General features: G+C 33.7%; 1 protein-coding gene and 1 pseudogene across 7 annotated transcripts in view; both read right to left on the bottom strand.

The window, feature by feature from the left end:
• Positions 1 to 22,823, bottom strand: part of STXBP5L (syntaxin binding protein 5L) — a 364,746-nt gene that overhangs the window by 38,756 nt on the left and 303,167 nt on the right. The window lies entirely within an intron of this gene.
• Positions 13,818 to 20,949, bottom strand: LOC132597246 (actin-related protein 2/3 complex subunit 1A pseudogene; annotated as a pseudogene).

Genomic DNA, 22,823 nt, shown 5'->3' with positions numbered 1-22,823 from the left:
TGTATCAGTGGGAGGAGGTGAGTTCAAAAGTCTGCTATGTTGTCATCTTGGACCATAACTTGAAATAACAAAAAATTGTAACATTAAAACACCAGTATATCCTGATTGATGATGAAGAAGCAAACTGACACCTTACCCTGCACCACATAAGTAAGTGTTCACTTCAAGTCCCATGTTAAGAGTGGGAAGAGTGTGTGTGTGGGGGTGAACCCACAGTGTATGCTGAGAAACAAATAAGAAAGAAGTTAGTCTATCTAAATAGTCTCCAAAGAGATGAAATCTTGTGTTGCTAAATTGCTCATTGCTTAACAAAATGTTGTAATTCCTGAAATTTGCAAAACTAATGTCTAAAGATATAATAATCATGTGGGTAAAATCATCCCCCCTCTCCCAGTATGAACAAATTTACCTGAACTTTGAAAAAGCTTATGAGTTTTTTGTTTCTTTCAAACACCTGCTGTAATTTACATGCAGTGAGCCAGTTCTTCAAATTCTGAACTTCCTTGTAAAACACTTGCAAACCAATAATCACTTCTTAATGTTTTTGTGTCTGAATATTCCTTTCACAATGAACTGTACATACAGTATATATTTTCTAAGTCATGTGAAAACTTATAATGAATAATTTGAATCTATTCCTTTTGAGGGGGAAATATCCTAATACGTTGAGTTTAAATTGTTTGGTTAAAAAGATTAAGACTGAGTTTTATTATTGTATATACTATGCAATGTTATGCTCTAACAGTGTTCTCTGGATACTGTAGTATCCATCTCCAATTTACTTTTCTTTAAAATAACTTTTAATTTTAAAATTTTAGCTTAATTCCCTCAGAGTCCCACCTCCCATTTAGACAGAGTGTTAACATTTTCTTTGAGTATCCTTCCAGAATTAATCTAATCATTTTTCAAAAGAAGTGGAAGCACATTTCACAATATTTTGTACCTTAGTATTTTTTCCATTTCACACTGTGCCTTGGAGGCCATTCCATATAGGTATACATAATTGTTTTTAGTATAGTATAATAGTTTACAAAGGAAAAAAGTATCCATTTTTAGGGCTATATAACAATAAATTTGACTATTTTCTTATTAATGAACATTAGGCTTTCAGCATTTACTATTTCAAAACAAACTTTAATGACCGTAGTAATACTTCTTTGTACACATGCATGATTATATCTGTAGAATGAATTCTCAGAATTGAAATTGCTTGGCAAAAGAATACGCATTTTAAGTTTTGATTGCAAATGGTTTCCAAAAATGGTTAACCAATTTACATTCACACCAACAGTATATGAGAACTCCAGTCTCCCAACATTTTCACTAACATTTTGCTTTATACAATTCTTTGATATTTGTTGATCTAATAGGAAAAATACTGTTTTAATATTCATTTCTTTAATAATGAGTGTTGGACACCTTTTTATTCTAAAGACACTTATATTTCTTTGTGAACTACCAGTACTTAACCTTTGTAAATTTGTCCAGTGTTTTCTTCCATTTCTTGTTTATGTATGAGCACTTTGCACATTATAGAAACTAGTCTTATTTGTCAAGTTATTGCAGACTGTCATTTGTATTTTTTCTATATTTTTATATAATCAAATTTATCAACTTTTTTGTTTTGTTTTTACATGGGTATTGAATTTTATGCCATCTTTAGCAAAGCCTAAATATTTTTCATGTTTTCTTCTAGCACTTTTCATGGTTTTTCTCTATACATTTATATTTTTATCATCTAGAATTTATTTTGGCTTAAGGAGATTACTTTTCTGATGCCCGGTTACTCATCCCCAAAACATTTATTAAATGACCTATCTTTATTTATTGAATGGCCTACCTGATTTTCAAGACTACTTATTTACAATGAAAAAATTTATGTATGCATTTGGGTCTCTTTCTGAATTTTCTGCTTTGTTCTACTGATTGAACTTTCTATACATCAGTACCAAAATTGGTATAATTATTAGTAGATACATAATATATTTTAAACAGTAATTTAATACTGTATTTAACTATCTGGTGGGGCTAGACCAGATAGTTATGACTTGTTTTTCAGAATTTTCCTGGCTATCTTACATGTTGACATTTTCAGATGAATGTTAAAATCACCTTTTACTCCTCTGAAAAATCAGTAGATTTTTCTACTGTTATTTTCAGTAGAATTATTTATTTCTAAAGTATAAAATGTACACCAATTTCAAGTCTTCTTATCCAAAAGGAAGAAAGCAATGTATGTCTTATCATTAATTCAAGTCCTTTAAATGTTCTTTAATAGAGGTTAAAATCATTTTCACATAGATCCTATGGATTCAAGTTTATTACTACATATTATCTTTTTGATAGCATTATAAACGTGGTTTTCCCCATTTTAAAGTTGATGTTTGTTTATTTACTACTGGGGTATGAATCTGTAATCAGCCACATCACTGAATACTCACTCTATTTTTATTAGTTTTCAGTTGATTCTCTTGAGATTTCAGGTATAAAATTTTATCCCCTGTAAGTATAATACTTTTTATTGCATTCTTTTGAATACATATACATAATATATCTTTTATATAATTTCATTGGCTAGAACTTAAAATGTAAGCTAACAGTCTACAGATGGTAAACTCTTAATTTTTGGATGTCTGAACAAGTCATTGCTCCCCTTCATTCTTGGATGATAGATTCTTATTTGACAATTACATTCCTCAGCACAGGTTGAGATATAATTGACATACTGCACATATTTAAAATTGACAACCACTAATCTGTTCTTAATCTCACAGTAAAAATAATAAATATATCCATCACCTCTGGTCAGTTTTCTCATTTCTATTTGTAATCCCTCTATCCTGCCTCTCCCTATTGGCGCTCTACTCTCAACAACCACTGATGTACTTTCTGTTACTATACATTAATTTACATTTCATAGAATTTTATATTAGAGCATCATACAACTTATACTTGATTTTGTCTGGCTTCTTTTACTCACTATGATTAGTTTGAGATTCCACCATGTTGTTGTATGTATTAAGAGCTCATTTCTTTTTATCGCTGAGGAGTATTTGACTGTATGGATATGCCACAATTTGCTTAACTATTTACCTGCTGATGAATATTTGGGGTGTTTCCAGTCATCAATTATCTTTTAAAGAGATTTACAAACTAAGTAAGTAATTGTTTTTACTTACTCATGCATTTACCATTTCCAGTGCTCTTCATTTCTGTGTAGATCTAGATTTCCCTCTGGTATTATTTTCCTTTCTTTCCAGAAGGACTTCCTATAATATTTCTTGTAGTGCTGATTTTCTAGTGCTGGATTATTTTAGCTTTTGGGTCTGTAATATATTTTACCTTCACTTTTCAATGATATTTTGTCAAGTATAGAAATGTAGATTGACAATTTCTTTCAGTACTTTAAATATGTTCTTCCACTGTCTTCTAGCTTGTATAATTTGAGGAGAAGTCTGCTGTTATTTGTTCCTCTATATGTTAATATATATATATATTTTTTTGGCTGGCTGGTTTTTTATGACTTGATTATGATGTGCTTTGGCGTAATTTTCTTCATGTTTCTTATGCTTGAAGTTCATTGAATTTTTTTGATCTGTGGATTTACATGTTCATCAAATTAGAAAGATTTTTGGCATTAGTTTTTCAAACATTTTTTCTGTCCCATCATTTCTTTCCTCTCCTAGGAATCCTATTGCATGTTTATTAGGCAACTTGAAGTTGAACAATAGATTGCTCATTCTCTGTTCACTGATTTTGGTCTTTTTCTTCCTTTGTGTCATTTTGGATGGTAAATCTTTGATTTCAGCAATGTTTTCTTTTTCAGTGTCAATTCTGATGTTAATCCCGTCCAGTGTATATTTCATCTCATATGTATTTTTCACTTCTAGAAGTTTAATTCAGGTCTTTTTTATATTTTCCATGTCTCTTCTTAACATGCTGGTGCTTTCCTCTATCTCCTTGAATATATGAGGTATAGATCTTCGAGTTATGAGGGGGTTAAGTCCCAATAAAGCCATCATAAATTGAATATATCCTATGTCGAAAATGCATTTAATACACCTAACCTACCAAACATCATAGCTTAGCCTAGCCTACCTTAATACAGTTGGGCAAAATAATTTAACACGAAGCCTATTTTATAATAAAGTGTTGAATATCTCATGTAATTTATTGAATACTATGCTGACAGTAAAAAACAAAATGTTAGTATGGGCACTGAATGATTAGAAGTGTATCAGTTGTTAACCCTCATGATGATGTGGTTGACTGGGAGCTGTGGCTCACTGTTGCTGCCCAGCATCACAAGAGAGTATTGTACTGCACATTTCTAGCCTGGGAAGAGATCAAAATTCAAAATTTGAAGTATGGTTTCTACTGAATGTGTATTGCATTTGCATCATCATAAAGTTGAAAAACTGTAAGTTGAACCATTGTAAGTCAAGGATCATCTGTATATTTACAATAGCTGATTTAATGTCCTTGTCCACTAATTTTATCCTGTGTGTCACTTCTGGGTCAGTTTCTACTGACTGATATTTTGTCTTTATCAATTGTATTTTCCATTTATCATGGATTGTATTTTCCTGTTGACATGGTATCATTGCCTGGATGCCTGTGTTATTAAGTGCTATTTGTTTTCTATTCTTTAGATATTGATTTTTGTTCCAGGGCACAGTGTTTTTTAGAAATGGTACAGTTTTTTGCTTTTTATTTTGAAATAAATATATAACCACACCAAGTTCCCAAAAAGTATACAGGATAGCAGTATAGCTTGTGGATAAGTGAAATGAATGGCAGTAGTAATACAAGTAACAGGAGGGAGAAATTAGGAATATTTTGTTATTATAAGATACTTTCACTATCCATGAAGCAGTACAGTATTATTTAAAAGTGGACTTGTATCTGTTGTAAATGTATATTGCAAACTTTAGGGCAACTGTTAAAAAAAAAAGTAAAAAAGAAGTATAATTGATAAGCTAAGAAAGGAGAGGAAAAGGAATCATATAAAATGCCCAATTCAAACCACAAAAAGAAGAAATAAGTGGAAGAAGAAAACAGAAACAAAGAAGAAGGGAAATGAATAGAAAGTAACAACTGTGGTAGACATTATTCCAACTATATAATTACTTTAAATGTCAATTGTCTAAATACATCAATTAAAAGACAGACTATCAAAGTGATTCAAAAAATGGGACCCAGGGCTTCCATGGTGGTACAGTGGTTGAGAGTCCGCCTGCCGATGCAGGGGACATGGGTTCGTGCCCTGGTCTGGGAGAATCCCACATGCTGCAGAGCGGCTGGGCCCGTGAGCCATGGCCGCTGAGCCTGCGCATCCGGAGACTGTGCTCCACAGCGGGAGAGGCCACAACAGTGAGAGGCCTGCGTACCGCCAAAAAAAAAAAAAAAAAGGGACCCAACTTTATGTTGTCTACAAGAAATTTAAGGATACATATATAGATTAAAAGTAAACGGATAGAGAAAGATATACCACCCTAACATTAATCAATAGATTAATAGCTGTGTGTGTGTGTATATATATATATATATATATATATATATTTGCTTTAGGATGGTGAGGAACATTGTTAGACCAGTGACCCCATAAGCATTGGCCCAATGCCCCCCATAAGCATTGGCCCAATGCCCCCCATAAGCATTGGCCCAATGCCCCCCATAAGCATTGGCCCAATGCCCCCCATAAGCATTGGCCCGATGCCATACTTCATTTGTTGTGAAATGAGTTCCTTGATGAAAAGTAATGCTATGCAGAATATCATAATAAGGCATTCTGTTAGCCCATGGATAATAGTTCTAGTAGAAGCATTCCATTCAGGGAAGGCAGATCCATATCCAGTGTAAGTGTCTATTCTAGTAAGAACAACATGCTGTTCCTTCCATGATGAAAGTTCAGGGTCATCAACCTGCCACCAGGTAACTGATCACCTGAGACATGGTGCCATATTGGAGACAGTGTTGATTTTTGCTGTTGTCATAATGGGCACTCAACAGTGGTTGTAGTCAAGATGACCTTGGTGAGTGGAAGTCCATGTTGCTGAGCCTTTGCATAACCTGCATCCCTGCGACCATGGTTACTCTGTTCATGAGCACATTTGGCGATGACAGGGTGGCTGGGAAAGAAGCTGACTGGTATCCACAGAATGGGTCGTTCTATCTACTTGAGTGTTAAAATGCTCCCCAGCTGAGGTCACCCTTTGGTAAGCATTCACATGGGACAAAAACCTTCCTATATACTAGCAACAGAATTTGAAATTAAAAGCAATTAATATTTACACTAGTATCCTGAAAAATAAAATACTTAGGTATAAATCTAACAAAGCATGTTATATAAATCTAACAAAATATGTGCATGATCTATATGAAGAAAACTATAAAATTACAAAAATTCCTTACTGATAAAAGAAACTGAAGAACAAATAAATGGAGAGAGATTCCACGTTCATGGATAGGAGGGCTCAATACTGTCAAGCCATCACTTCTTCCCAACTTGATCTATAGATTCAACACAATCCCAATAAAAATTCCAGCAAGTTACTTTGTGGATGTTGACAAACTGATTCTAAAGTTTATATGGAGAGGAGAAAGACCCAGAATACCCAATAGGATACTAAAGGAGAAGAACAAAGTCTTAGGACTGATGCTACTTGACTTTAAGACTTATTATAAACCTAAAGTAGTGAAGACAGATGATATTGGTAAAAAGATAAATATATCATTGGAATGAAATAGCCTAGAAACAGATTCAACAAATATAGTTAACTGATCCTTGACAAAGGAGCAAAAGCAATACAATGGAGAAAAGATAGTCTTCTCAACAAATGGTACTGGAACAACTAGACATATACATACATAAAAAACAAATCTAGACAGACTTTACACCCTTCACAAAAGTTAACTCAAAATTGATCATAGTCCTAAATGTTAAATACAAAATTGTAAAACTACTAGAAGAGAACATAGGAGAAAATGTAGATGACTTTGGTGTTACATCTAAAAAGACATTATCAAACAGAAAGGCACAATCCATGAAAGAAAGATTGGTAAGTTTGACTTCACTAAAATTGAAAACTTCTACTTTGTAAAAGACATTATCAAGAAAATGAGAAGGCAAGCCGCAGACTAGAAGAAAATGGTTGCAAAATATATATCTGATAAAGGACCGTTAACCAAAATACACAAAGAACTCTTAAAATTCAACAAAAAGAAAACAACCTGACTAAAAAATGGGCAAAAGGTCTAAACAGATACCACACCAGAAGATAGATGGCAAATGACCACACAAAAATATTTTAAATTTCAAATCAAAACAAGAATGAGAAACCACTACACAGCTATTAGAATGGCAAAAATCTAAGACACTGTCAACACCAAATGCTAGAATGGATGTGTAACAACAGGAACTCTCATTGATGGTGGGAATGCTAAATTGATTGTGGAAAGACAGTTTGCTAGTTTCTTAAAAAGCTAAACATAATTTTACCATATGATCAGCAATCATACTCCTTGGTATTTACCCAAAGAGGTTAAACTTATGTCCATACAAAAGCCTGAATGGATAAATAAACTGTGGTACATCCAGACAATGGAATATTATTCAGTGCTGAAAAGAAATGAGCTATCAAGCCATGAAAATAACATAAAGGAAACTTAGTTACATATTACTAAAGGAAGGAAGTCAATCTGAACAGACTGCATACTGTGTGATTCCAACTGTATGATAGTCTCAAAAAGGCAAAATTATGGAGACAGTAAAAAGATCTGTGGTTGCTAGCAGTTAAGGGGGAAGGAGGGATGAGCAGGGTGATGCAAGATTTTCAGAGCAGTAAAATTATTCTGTATTACACTGTAATGTATTATAATGATGGATACATGTCATTATACATATGTTAAAACATCAAGTGTAAGCCCTATTGCAAACTATGGATTTGGGGAGATGATGATGTATTCATATAGGTTCATCAGTTATAACAAACGTACCGTTCTGGTGGAGGATGTTAAGAGTGGGGAAGGCTCTCGGGGGGGGAGGGAAGGGGAATACGCAATATGTAAAATTGCTTTAAAACATTAATTATATTAAAAATATGAAAAGGGAACCCTCATACACTGTTAGTGGGAATGTAAATTGGTGCAGCCACTGTGGAAAATGGCATGAGGGTTTCTCAAAAAACTAAAAATAGAACTACCATATGAACGAGCAATTCCACTCCTAGGTAGATATCCAAAAAAAACCCAAAACACTAATTTGAAAAGATACATGCACCCCAATGTACATAGCAGCATTATTTACAATTGCTAAGATATGGAAGCAACTTAAGTGTCCATCAACAGATGGATAGATAAGGAAGATGTTATATATATAAATATATATATATAAAACACACACCCATGCACACACACAGTGGAATACTACACAGCCATAAAAAATTTTGCCATTTGCTGCAACATGGTTTGTCTTGGAGGGCATTTGCTAAATGAAGTCAGTCAGACAAAGACAAATACTGTATGATATCACTTATATGTGCAATCTAAAAAATACAACGAACTAGTGAATATAACAAAAAGGAAGCAGACTCAGATACAGAGAACAATCTAGTGGTTACCAGTGGGGAGGTGGGAGGGGCAACATAGGGGTGGGGGAGTGGGTGTTATAAACTATTGGATGTATTATAGGCTACAAGGATGTATTGTACAACACAGAGGATATAACCAATATTTTGTAATAACTAAATTGGGTATAACCTTTAAAAATTGTATAAAAAGTAAAATATATAGAGATATATATATATGTTATTTTTAAAAGCGTACAGGGAGTTTCCATATACCCTTCACCCATTTCCCCATCACTAATATCTTGCATAACTATAGTTTAAAATCAAAACCAAGATGACATTTGTACAATTCACAGAGCTTACTCAAATTTGTCAGTTTTAGATGTACTTATTTGTATGTATGTGTAGTTCCAAATAATTTTGTCACATGTGTCAATTTGGGGAACTACCACTATAATCAAGATTCAGAACTGTTCCATCATCAACAGGATCTCCCGTGTTACTTCTTTATAGCCACACTAGTCCTTCCCTCACCCATTCCTAACTTTTGGCAAACACTAATCAGTTTTCCAGCTCTATAATTTTATTTCAAGACTGCTATATAAATGGATTCATATAGTACTTAACCTTTTAAGATCAGCTTTATTTCACTCAGTGCAATTATCTTGAGATCCATACAAGTTGTGAATATCAACAGTTTGTTCTCTTTTATTGCTGAATAGCATTTAATGGTATAAGGTGCCACATTTTGTTTAACCATTCACCAGTTGAAGGACATGTGGGTTGTTTCTAGCTTTTGGCTATTACAATTAAAGCTGCTATGAAATCTATATATAAATTTTTGAGTGAAGATCACTTTTCATTGTGTAGAACAGGGGTCCCCAACCCCCAGGTACCAGTCCATGGCCTGTTAGGAACCAGGCCACACAGTAGTAGGTGAGCGGCGGGCGAGCCAGTGAAGCTTCATCTGCCACTCCCCATTACTCCCCATCCCTCGCATTACTGCCTGAACTATCCCCTCCCCTCATCTGTGGAAAAATTGTTTTTTCCCACGGTTTCCACGAAACCGGTCCCTGGTGCCAAAAAGGCTGGGGACTGCTGCTCTAGAGTAAGTACCCAGGAATGGGATTGTTAGATAATAGAGTAATTGTGTTTTAACTTTATAAGAAAATGCCAATCTTTTTTCTACAATGCTTATACCATTTTGCATTCCCACCAGCAGAGTATGAGAGTTTCAGTTGATCTGTGTTATCCTCATCATCACTTCGTTTTTGCCAGTATGCTTAATTTTAGCCATTCTAATGCGTATTTAGTGGCATTCCATTCTTGTTTAAATTTGCATTCCTCTAGTGGCTAATGATGTTGAATATCTTTTCATGTGCTTATTTGCCATCTATCTTCTTTGGCAAAGAGTCTTTTCAAGTAGTTTGCCCATTTTTTTTTAAAGGAAATATTTCATTTTGGAATAATTTTACATTTAGAGGAAAGTAGCAAATAGAATACATAAATTTCTCATTCTCCTTTCCCAGTGTCACCTTGGTGCACTACTATTGGCTGAACTCTAGACTTCATTCATATTTCACCAGTTTTAAAAATTTTTTTCCTACAGTTTTTATTGAGGTGAAATTCATATAAAACCATTTTAAAATGTACAGTTCAGTGGCATTTAGTACATTCACAATGTTGTGCAACAACTACCACTATATAGCTCCAAAACATTTTCATCACCACAAAAAACAGCACTGACCCATTAAGCAGTCACTGCCCACTCTACTCTTCCCTAGCCACTGATGACCGTCAATCTGCTCTCTGTTTCTAAGGATTTACTTATTCCGCATATTTCATATAAATGGAATCATACAATATGTGGCCTTTTGTCTGGCTTCTTTCACTTCATGTAATGTTTTTGAGGTTCATCTACGTAGCATGAATCAGTAATGCCTTTTTAAGATAAAATATTTTAAGATTGTAAAATACACATAAAATTTACCATCTTAACCAATCTTAAGTGTACAACTCAGTGGTATTAAGCACATTTGTACTGTGCACCAGCCATCTCCAGAACTCTTTTCACCTTGTAAAAATGAAACACATTACCCATTAAAAAATAACTCCCCATTTCCCTCTCCCCCAGCTCCTGGCAACCACAATTCTTTCTTTATCTATACATATGACTACTCTGGGTACCTCATACAATTGGAATCATACAATTTTTCTCTTTTTGTGACTGGCTTAGTTTACTTAGCATAGTATCCTCAAGGTTCATTCATGTTGTAGCGTATGTCAGAATTTCCTTCCTTTCTAAGGCTGAACAAATTCCACTGTATGTTTTACACATATTTTGTTTATCCATTCATCCACTGATAGACTGTGGATTAGGTTGCTTCCATATTTTAGCTATTGTCAATAATGTGTGTTTTCCATGGCAGCTGTACAATTTCACATTCCCACCAACAGTACACAAGGTTTCTAACTTCTCCACATCCTCGTCAACACATTATTTTCTGGTTTTATTTTTTAATGGTAGCCACCACCTATTGGGTATGTGATATTTCATTGTGGTTTTGATTTGCATTTCCCCGATGATTAGTGAGTTGAAGATCTTTTCATGTGCTTATTGGCCATCTGTATATCTTCTTTGGAGAAATATCTATATAACTCTTTTTCCCATTTTTAAATTGAGTTGTTTGTTATGGAACTTTAGGAGTTCTCTGAATATTGGATAGTAGAACCTTATCAGACATACGATTTGTAAATATTTTCCCTGTAGGTGGTCTTTTCACTTTCTTGATAATGTCCTTTGTGCAAAAATTTTTAATTTTTAAGTCCAATTTTTCTTTTGTTGCTTGTGTTTTTGGTGTCATATTTGAGAATCCATCGCCAAATTCAGTGTCATGAACATTTTACCTTATGTTTTCTTCTAAGAGTTTTTTAGCTTTATCTCTTAAAGTTAAGTCATTGATCCATTTTTTTTTTTTTTTGGAAGTGGTATGAGGTAGTGGTCCATCTCCAATATTTTGCATGTGGATTTCCAGTTGTCTCAGTATCATTTGTTGAAGAGACTATTCCCTGCCCCCCACCCCAAACCTCACTGAATTGTCCTGGTAACTTGTTGAAAAATCAATTGGTCATAGATGTATGGTTTTATTTCTGGACTCTCAGTTCTATCATCGATCTATATGTCTATCTTTATGCCAATATCACACTGTTTTGATATGTGTACCTATGCAGGAAGTTTTGAAATTGGGAAGTGTGAGTCTTCCAACTTTCTCCTTTTTTCAGTATTGTTTTGTCTATTTTTGCTTTGTCATTTCCACATGAATTTTAGGATAAGCTTTTTCATTATTTAAAATGGCTATTGGTATTTTGGCTGTGACTGCATTAAATCTGTTAGATTGTTTTGGGTATGACTTAAACAATATTAAGCATTTCAATTCATGAACAAGGGATGTATTTTCACTTACATAGGTCTTCTTTAATTTCTTTTAGCAATGTTTTGTAGTTTTCAGTGTACAAGTTTTACATCTCCTTGGTTAAATTTATTTCTAGGTATTTTATTATTTGGGAGACTTACAAATGGAATTTTTTAAAATTTCTTTTTCAAAATTTTCATTGCTGATGTATAGAAATGCAGCTGATTTCTGTGTGTTTATCTTATACGCTGCAACTTTGCTAAATTATTAGTTCTAGTTCTTTTGTGGATTCTTTGGGATTTTTTGTATAGAGGATCATGCCATCTGCCACAGGGATAGTTTTACTTCTTTATTAATTTGGATGCTCTTTACTTATTTATTTTGCTTAATATCTCTGGCTAGAACTTCCAGTACAAAATAGAAGTGGTAAACAAAGGCATCCTTGTCTTGTTCTTGATCTTAATGAAGAAAGTTTTCAGTCTTTCACCCATGAGTAGAATGACTGTGGGCTTATCATGAATGACTTTTATCAGTTTAAGGACGTTCCCTTCTATTTCTAGTTTTCTGAATTTTTTTGTTTTGTGTGGTTTTTTTTTTTTGAATCATGAAACGGTATTCAATTTTGTCAAATCCTTTTTCTGCACCAATTGAGATGATCATGTGTGGGATTTTTCCTTCATTCTGTTAGTGTGGTTTTTTTACCTTTTTAATTTTCTTCTGTTGAACCACTCTTGTATTTCTGAGATAAATCTCACTTGATTATGGTATATAATCCTTTTAATATGCTGTTGGATTTTGTTTGCTAATACTTTGAGAATATTTGCATGTATATTCATAAGGGATATTGGTCTTTAATTTTATTATCTTGGGTGTTCTTTGTCTAGGTTTGTAATCAGAGTAATGCTGGTTCATAGAATGCATTAGGAAAGGTTCCCTCTTCTATTTTTTTGCAAGAGTTTGATAAGGATACGTGTTAATTCTTCTTTACATATTTGGTAGAATTCACCAGTGAAGCCATCTCATCCTGGACTTTTCTTTGTCAGGAGGTTTCTGAGTACTGATTCAATGTCCTTACTTGACATTGAATAGCTAAGCTCAGATTTTCTTTCTTCTTAAGTCAGTTTTGGTAATTCATGTATTTCTAGGAATTTGCCTATTTCATCTAGATTATCTAATGTTGGCATACAGTTGTTCATAGTATTCTCTTATAATCCTCTAACTTCTGTAAGGTTGATAGTAATGTACCCACTTTTATTCCTGATTATAACTGTTTGTATTCTCTTTTTTTTTTCTTCGTCTAGGTGAGGGTTTGTCAATTTGTTGATCTTTTCAGAGTCAACTTATGGCTTGATTATTGATTTTCCATTATTTATTTTATTTTCTTTCATCTTTATTTTTTTTCTTACTCTGCTAGCTTTGGGTTTAATTGGCTGATCTTTTCTAGTTTGTTAAGGTGTAGAGTTGGATTATTGTTCTGAGAGCTTTCTTCTTTTTTCTTTTTAACATCTTTATTGGAGTAAAATTGCTTTACAATGGTGTGTTAGTTTCTGCTTTATAGCAAAGTGAATCAGTTATACATATACATATATCCCCATATCTCCTCCCTCTTGTGTATCCCTCCCACCCTCCCTATCCCACCCCTCTAGGTGGTCACAAAGCACTGAGCTGATCTCCCTGTGCTATACAGCTGCTTCCCCCTAGCTATCTATTTTACATTTAGTAGTATATATAAGTCCATGCCACTCTCTCACTTCATCCCAGCTTACCCTTCCCCCTCCCCATGTCCTCAAGTCCATTCTCTACGTCTGCATCTTTATTCCTGTCCTGCCCCTAGGTTCTTCATAACCATTTTTTTTTTTTTTAGATTCCATATATATGTATTAGCATACGGTATTTGTTTTTCTCTTTCTGACTTACTTCACTCTGTATGACAGACTCTAGGTCTATCCACCTCACTATAAATAACTCAATTTTGTTTCTTTTTATGGCTGAGTAATATTCCATTGTATATATGTGCCGCATCTTCTTTATCCATTCATCTGTCGATGGACACTGAGGTTGCTTCCATGTCCTGGCTATTGTAAATAGGAGCCTTCTTCTTTTTAATATAGGCATTTATAACTATAATTTTCCTCTGAGATGTGTCTACGGTGTAACCTATAGATTTAGTTGTTTGTTTTCATTCGTCTCAAAGTATCTCCAATTTCCCTTTTAATTTCCTCTTTGATCCATTAGTTGTTTAAGAGTGTTCTATTTAATTTCCAAGTTTTATGAATTTTCCAGCTTTATTTCTTTTCTTTTCCTTTTTAAAAATTAATTAATTTATTTATTTTTGGCTGTGTTGGGTCTTCGTTTCTGTGCAAGGGCTTTCTCTAGTTGCGGCAAGCGGGAGCCACTCTTCATCACGGTGCGCGGGCCTCACTGTCGCGGCCTCTCGTTGCGGAGCACAGGCTCCAGACGTGCAGGCTCAGTAGTTGTGGCTCACAGGCCTAGTTGCTCCGTGGCATGTGGGATCTTCCCAGACCAGGGCTCGAACCCGTGTCCCCTGCATTGGCAGGCAGATTCTCAACCACTGCGCCACCAGGGAAGCCTTCCAGCTTTATTTCTGACTTCTAGTTTCTTTCCATTGTGGTTAAAGAGAAAACTTTGTATGATTTTAATCTTCTTAAATTTACTGAGTCTTGTTTTGTGGCCTAAAATATGTCCTGTCCTGGACAGTGTTCCATGAGCCCTTGAGAAGAATATGTCTTCTACTATTATTGTATAGAGTACTTTATATATGTCTATTAGGACTAATTGGTTTACAGTGTTATTCACATCCTCTTTTTTGATCACCTGTGTAAATTTTCTATCCTCATTGAAAGCAGCCTATTGAATTCTCCAACTATTATTGTAGAATTGTCTAATTCTCCCTTCAATTCTGTTAATGTTTGATTCATATATTTGGGACTCTGCTATTTGGTGCATATTTATTTACAATTGTTTTATCTTCTCACTGAATTGATGCCTTTATCAATATATAATGTCCTTCTTTGTTAGTTTTTGACTTAAAGTCTACTTTGTCTGTTAGTATTAATATTGCCACCCAAGCTTTGTTTACTATTTGCATGGAATATCATTTTCTATCATTTTAATTTTAATATATTTGTTTTTTTAATCTAAAATGAGTCTCTTGTATAGTTGGATCTTATATACTTTTTTTAGTCTGCCAATTTGACTTTTAAATGGTGAGTTTAATCCATTTAAAGTAATTACTTTAAAAAAATAATTACTAATAAAGAAGCACTTCTGCCATTTTTATATTTGTTTTCAAAAAATATCTTTCTGAATTGCTCCAATACTGCCTTCTTTTTTGATTCATTTTTTTTTCTAATATACCTTTTTTATCCCTCCACATTTCCTTTTCTGTGTATTTTTTAGTTATTTTCAAATGGTTATTCTGGTGATTATAATTAACATCATAAATTTATAACAATCTATTTTGAATTGATACCAACTTAGCTTCAATAGCATACAAAACTCAGCTCTTATAGAGCTCCCTCACCTCCCCTTATGTTGTTGTTGCCTTAGTATCTTTATACATTGCATGCCCATTAAAAAAGATTTATAACAGTTTTATACATTTGTCTCTTAAGTCATGTAGGAAACAAAATAGAGGGGTTAAGAAAAATATAATAATACTGGCTTTTGTATCTGCCTATTTAGTTACCTTTACCAGTGTTCTTTATTTCCTTAAATGGCTTCAAGTTACTGTCTAGTGTCTTTTCACTTCAGCCGGCAGACTCCCGTTAGTATTTCTTGTGTGTGTGTGTGGGGGGGGGGGTCTACTAGTGATAAACTCTCTTTGCTTTTGTTTATCTGGGAATGTCTTAATTTCTCTTTCAGTTTTGAAGGAAAATTTTGCCAGTTATAGAATTCTTTGTCGACATTTTTCTTTTCTTTCAGCACTTTAAATATGTCATTTTACTGCATTTTGGCTTTTATGGTTTCTGATGTGCAACTGGCTTTTAATCTTATTGAGGAGCCCTTATACATGATGAGTCGCTTCTCTCTTGCTGCTTTTAAGATTCTCTGTGTAAAGTTTGATTGTAATGTGTCCCAGTGTGGGTCTCTTTGAGTTTTTCACATTTGGAGCTCATTGACTTTCTTGGCTGTAGAGATTCACATCTTTCCTCAAGTTTGGGATGTTTTCAGCCATTTCCTCAAATATTCTTTCTTCCCTTTTTTCTCCTTCTCTTCTTCTGGTACTCCCATAATATACTGGCATACTCAATGGTGTCTCACAAGTCACTTAACCTTTGTTCATTTTCTTTCATATTTTTTTGCTCCTCTGAGTTGATAATTTCAATTGGCCACTTTCTTCTGCCAGCTCAAATCTGCTGTTAAACCTTTCTGGTGAATTTTTCACTTTAGCCTTTGTAATTTTTAGCTCCAGAATTTCTACTTAGTTCCTTTTTATAATTTCTATTTCTTTATTAATAGTCTCTATTTGTTCATCCATTGTTATCCAATTCTTAATTGGCTTTTTCATTTGTGCTTGTTTTAGCTTCATAATCTTCTAAAAAATTGTTTCATTGCTCCCTTTGAGTATCCTAAAAGTCTTTAAAATAAGTCTTTGTTATTCTTTTAATAAAATTAATTTCATATAGAATGAACTATTGTAGTACTTAACTTTTGTCTCTTTTAGCACGAGATTTTTTTTTATGTAGTCTGGAATTTTTTCTCCAGCTCCCCCTTCTTTGTTCTCTACTCTGGGTAAGTAGTTTTATAGTTGCTTTCCACTAGTTTCCAGATCTTTAAGTCTATAATTTTCAGAGTTCTTGATCCATGATATTGCAGGAGCTATGAAAAAAAAGCTAGTGGGAAATCCTGTCGGTCCAGTGGTCATGACTTGGTGCTTTCACTGCTGTGGGCCTGGGTTCGATCCTTGGTCAGGGAACTGAGATCCTGTAAAATGCACGGCACGGCCAAAAAAAAAAAAAAAGAAAAAGAAAAAAGAGCTAGCTACTCACCTAGTAAGTCAGAAACCAGGCCCAAGAATTGTTTGAGGGTTTTAAAATCATGCAGGTGGTAGGGGTTGTTGTTGTTTTCTCTATTTTTTTGTTTTAATTTCTTAGGTCATTAATTTGATTTAAAAATGTGGTTTGTAAGATTCTACTTTTACATATTAAGGTCTTCTTTGTGGTTTTAACATTGGTTTAACTTTTATAAGTTTTTCAGTGGGCACTTGAAATTATAACACATTTTCAAGGTATAAAGCTCAGGATATATTAAATAAATCTTCCAAGTAAATTATGTTTCTTTGTTCCCATATGGTTTTTCTTACTTTTTGCCTCCTTGAGTTGTCATTAAATTATGTTAGAATCTCTTATGGTTATCACATTTCTGTTTAATGTTTCTTGTACATCAAGAACTGTAAGAAATGTAATTATTATCCTACATTATTTGGTGTATTAAAATTTGTAAACAGTTTCATTGTAGATGGTACATTTCTGCACTATAAATATCAGCACTTTTCTAATTTAATGTATTTTGCCTTGAACTCAGCTGATATTAACATCATAATTCCTGTTTTATTTTTGCTAGTAGTTGTCTTATATGTCCTACTACTAGCCTTTGAATCACTTTGCTTTAGATGTCTCTCTTGTGAATTTTGTTTTGCTATACATGCTGAAAGCCTTTTTCTTGTAAGTAAAGTAATTCACTTTTTATGTCTATTGACAGAGACATTTCATTATAGTTCTGTCATTTAAAAAAACACATTTAGTATTTTTACTTAATTTTCTGGGAGACAATTTACATACTAACCCCCTTCTTAAGTTAATGTGACAATTTTCCATAATGAACTGCTTAAAGAGAAGCTTTGGTCTAGAATGGAATGAAACAGCCAAAAACCAAACGTACAAAAAAATAGATTAAAAACTTTAAAAGACTGTTTAAAAATCCAACATTTTCACCAGTTATATTCAAACAACACTCAAATGATATCGGCATATGCATTTTTAGTGTTTCCTTGTGGTTGGCTTTCCTCACCATCTTGCAAGTTACAAACAGAGCTGCAGTCAGTTGTAGTCTGTCATGCTAGATCATAGAGGTTCACTCAGCTTCATATTAGTTGAAGGCCCTGGGTGGAGGACTCTAAGGTCTTGAAATCCCAAATCATCATGGCTCCATTGATTCCTATAGGGCAAAATTTCTGATCATCTTGCTTGTCTATCTTGCAAATAGGTACTTGAGTGATGCTATTCTGGTGTACCATCTCTGAGGCTGTATTATGGTCCTTGATTGTGACTCTTGTCTATGTTGTGGAAGTGTTCCATGGCTAACATGTGCTGCATGCTGTGTTTTGGAAAGTCTAGTTTGGAGACTAAGGTCAAGCAGCCATGGTCATCTTAGTTAAAAAGCACTGGGCAGCATTCTTGGCCGGGAGCTACAACACCACTGTTCTCTGAGACAAATAATACACTCAGGAGTGACAGGAACTCTGTTTTCAGATTGCAACCTGAACACTATTTGAGACATCAGGACTGCATGTGGTGCTTACTCAGGCTCCCAGTGGTAGAGAAGTTGAACCAGGGACCCAGCCTCCAGTGCCACCAAACTGTGACATCAGTTAACCAAAATGCATCTTGCTGCTCCATGGCATGCTGGTTGGCTTTTCATCCACTTTTTAATTGTATGTAGAAGCACTCTGCATTTGAAGTCACATGATCCTGCTGTCAGCAAAACACGGAGATACCGGTCCAAACTAAGGACAGTGAATGAACTGGCTTTTTAATGTGCTTGCTTACCCACTCGTCATTTTTATATCCAAGTGACAGACAGAAATGAATTGTTTTTCACTCTCCACAGCAAATTTGTTCTTTAGAGGGGACCACTTCACAAAAGTGGCTGCATGATTAATTCTCAAGGTTACCAGGGTTAGCGTCCAAACCCCATCTTTCCAACTCCTGCAAAGGACAGTGTGATCATGCTCGAGAGCTCTATCCCTACCTGTGATGTCTCCACTGTGCTCCTGGAGTGCATGAGGTTTCACCCACTGGCTCCCATTCCTCTTATAGGTGGGAACTTTGTGGGTATTGTGGCTAAGGGCAATCTGAGTATGGCACGGCAACTGGCTCCAGTAAAAATTGTTTCAGGGACAATATTTTTGGTGTTTTTAAAGGTTAGAAAGCTGGGGTCAGGGCAGTCCTGACAGGCTCAGAGTGTAGAATTTGAAGACTCTGGTCAGTCAACAGGAACAGGCTGTGTTCCATTCTGCAAGTTTTATGTAGATTATTTCATCTTCCTCTTCCTTCTCCTCCTCCTCTTCCCCCCTTCTTCCTCTTCCTTCTTCTTTTTCCTTCTCTAGTTTCTGTAGCTTCTTTCACTATATGGCCTGTATTTTCTTATTTTCTTTTTTATATGTATTATCCTTTGCCTGATTTATTTGGGGTATTAATTTTTTTAGTGGTTATCTTGAAGATATAATTTTAATTCTTCTTGAATTGCTATATATGCATAATGTCAATTTATTTCCCCTTGTGAAAGGTGAAATTAAGTATAATTCCTCTTCCTCTGCTTATCTTTGCTCTCAGTTCATCACCGATTAACCACCACACTTAGCTATAGAAATACTAACTCTTGTTAGCAACTTTAACCTCTCTTTTCCCTCTCGAAAAAATAAAAGTTAAGGTATTTCTATATCATTATGGATTTTATGTTTACATTTTATTTTATAATAATATTTGCCACTGTCATTTAACTTTAGTTTTACAATTAAATAAATTAAATTATCACTACTTGTCCTTTGACCATGGCCTCTCCACGCATCTTTTCATTGGCTGGAGGCCATCCTGTAGTAGATATTTTTAAGGGTTCACGGGGGCCTGTGTTTCATTTACGGTATTCTATAATGCATATATAACACTATATTCATAACGTTGTGCCAGCCCCTGGATTATGTGCATTCAGGGTTTGAATTATCAATTCATTTTTAGGTCATTAATTCAAAGTCTTTATTAAGAAAGAGAAATGTCTGTATTTTTTGTTAAAAATTGAGAAACAAGATAGTTTTTCACTGAATGTTAAAATGTTAGGGAATAAAGCAATTTACCATGATTCTGGTAACTACTTCATAAAAGGCTAACAACTTGAGGGTTCTAATTGCATAACTGTCCAACGTATGAGGTTTTTACTGTTATTACTATTATTTTACTTTTACTGTTATACTGCCACTCCAGATAAGGATTTTTGTAACAAAGAAGTTATTACATTAGTACCCAAAGCTCTCCAACACGTTGTCATCTTTCCTTTGTCTTCAGTGAACAGCTCATATACACAGTCACTAATACCTTTACACAGATGACTGTTATCTATTACTTTGGGCTTGAGATTTCCCCTCTACACTCTAGCCCTACATTTCTTTTTTTTCCTTATTTTTTTAATTGAAGTATAGTTGACTTACAATTTGTGTTAGTTTTAGGTGTACAGCAAAATGATATATACATATATTTTTTTCAGATTATTTTTCATTATAGGTTATTGTAAGATTTTGAATATTGTTCCCTGTGCTATATGGTAAACAGTCCTACATTTCTAATTGCTCACTGAGTGGTTAACATGAATGTCCCTGAGCAACTCAAACTCATTTTCCTTTCCTCTCAAACCAGGTATTCTCCATGAGAATGGTATTCTCCATTTTCTGCACTCTGTAGTCATCCTTGACTCCCCCTATTTCCTTATGCCTTACCAGCCCTGTTCCCTCACTGTTCCCAATCCCAGTTGTAAAGTCTCCCATGGTAACACCTCTTCATTTTCACTGTTGTTATCCTACTTTGGTCCTTATTTGGTGTACTACAATAGCTTCTTACACATTTTCCTCCTTCACTAAAGGGTTATACACCACTGGAGAATATTCTTCCTGAAACCATGTTACAAGCAACCCAGGATATATTTTACAGCAAAGTTTTACATTGGAAGAATTTACATACATAAAGACATTTATCCTCTTTCAGAATCCTTACAATTTTTTTTCTGGAGATTTGTGGGAAACAAGTTTTAAAAATGAAATTACATTGACAACATACTTAGAAATAGGGATTTAATGAAATTTTATTGTGAATACTTTTAATTGCAAAAAATCCTTTAGTAAAGTGATAAGCACTTGACTATTTTATCTTTTATATATGTGAGTTTTCATAATCATCTTTGTCTAAAGTATGTGTAAAAATAGAATGAAGCAACTGGGAAGGAGATAATTGGCGACTGACAGTTTTAGGAATTGTTTATTAATATGTTTATTTATAACAATCATGCCTAACTGACCTCCAGATTAGAATTAAAACTAAGAGCTTTCTTTGCTACTTCCAATAAATATGGAAGTGGGCTGAGAATCTTCTATTTTTTTTTATTATTCCTTTTCAACATTCTAGGAAAGAAATTATGATATGTGGAAATTATGTGAATAAATATCAGAATGCATATTTTTCTAGAGAAAAGCATTCTCATTCTTTAGTCTTCATTTGACATTTGTCACAGTACATGCTATACAAAATGATAGGTAATTATAAGATTATAAGTTTTGCAATGATATATACCTGATTTAAATTCAGTTTTGCTATAGTTGTATGACCTTAGACAAATTTGAATTTTTCATAGCCTTAATTTATTTGTAAAGTGGGAACAATATTACTGATCTATCTCGGATAATTTGTACAAATTATGTAGCATAATGTCTGACATGTAGTAGCAGGTCAATAAATGGAACTAGAATGTTGATTCTTCCTCTGACATCAATTACATTGGCAAAATACTAATTAACTTCATAACAATTTTGTTAATATTAAACTAATAATAATACTAAATATGTTAGTGCTTTGCATTTAAAAGTACAATAACATAATTGTCCAATTTAATCAAATTCGTCTAAGATGATATGTAATCAGATTTTGAATGTAACAAACTATTTGACTAAAAGTTATTTAATTTAGATACAATGAGATGAGGTATGTGAATATGCTCCATAAACTTTGGGTATTATGTTCTGTGATCTAGGTTAAAATCTTAATTCTACAATTTAATAACAATATAACCTCAGTTTCTACTCTGAAAAAAAAGACTGGGAACAATAATAACTATCTTAAAGAGTTGCTAAGAAAGTCAAATAAAATAATGTATGTGAAACAGCTTTGTACACTAAAAAATAATGCAAAGACTAATTATTGTATTTTTCTTATTTCAACCATGACATTAGTAGGATTTAATGCTATGACTTTAAGTCAGAATAAAGGAGATGAAAATAAAAGTAATTCAATTAAATTTCAGAAAAAAAACTCTTGGCACAAGCAGATAAAAGTTCTGAAAGAAAAATTTATGAAAGCCTATTTATTTCAGAGCTAGAATTATGAATAAGCCCTTAACCACCACAAAAAATAAACTAAAAGTGAATAAAATCTTCTATAACTTTCTTAAATGGAGAGAACTCTATTCTTTTATGTATCGGACTTTGTTGTTGTTGTTGTTAAATAGCATTAATTCTAAATGATATTAATATACAAAATGGGAAAAATAGTTCCAGAAAAAGTGATGTTCATTTACATGGTTACAGTCACAAGGGTCCATATGCATGACTAGTTAATGTTTGAAACCATTCTCATGATAAAAAACAAAAACCCGAAAACATTATATACCTTGGTGTGTAATGATTTATGAAACATAATTTTGTAAAATGATTAACAAACAAAATGTTGAATGCTGCCAACAGAACTGTATGGTGATTTTTAAGAAAGGCTTTTTGGAAAGCCATTAAACATTGCCATCTAGGAAACTTGTTATTCATGGACTGGTTGGTTAAAATGTT

The sequence above is a fragment of the Globicephala melas genome, chromosome 4, assembly GCF_963455315.2.
Source record: "Globicephala melas chromosome 4, mGloMel1.2, whole genome shotgun sequence".
Classification (NCBI taxonomy): domain Eukaryota; kingdom Metazoa; phylum Chordata; class Mammalia; order Artiodactyla; family Delphinidae; genus Globicephala; species Globicephala melas.
The sequence above is the reverse complement of the archived record's forward strand: the minus strand, read 5'-3'. Positions and strand labels throughout refer to the sequence as shown.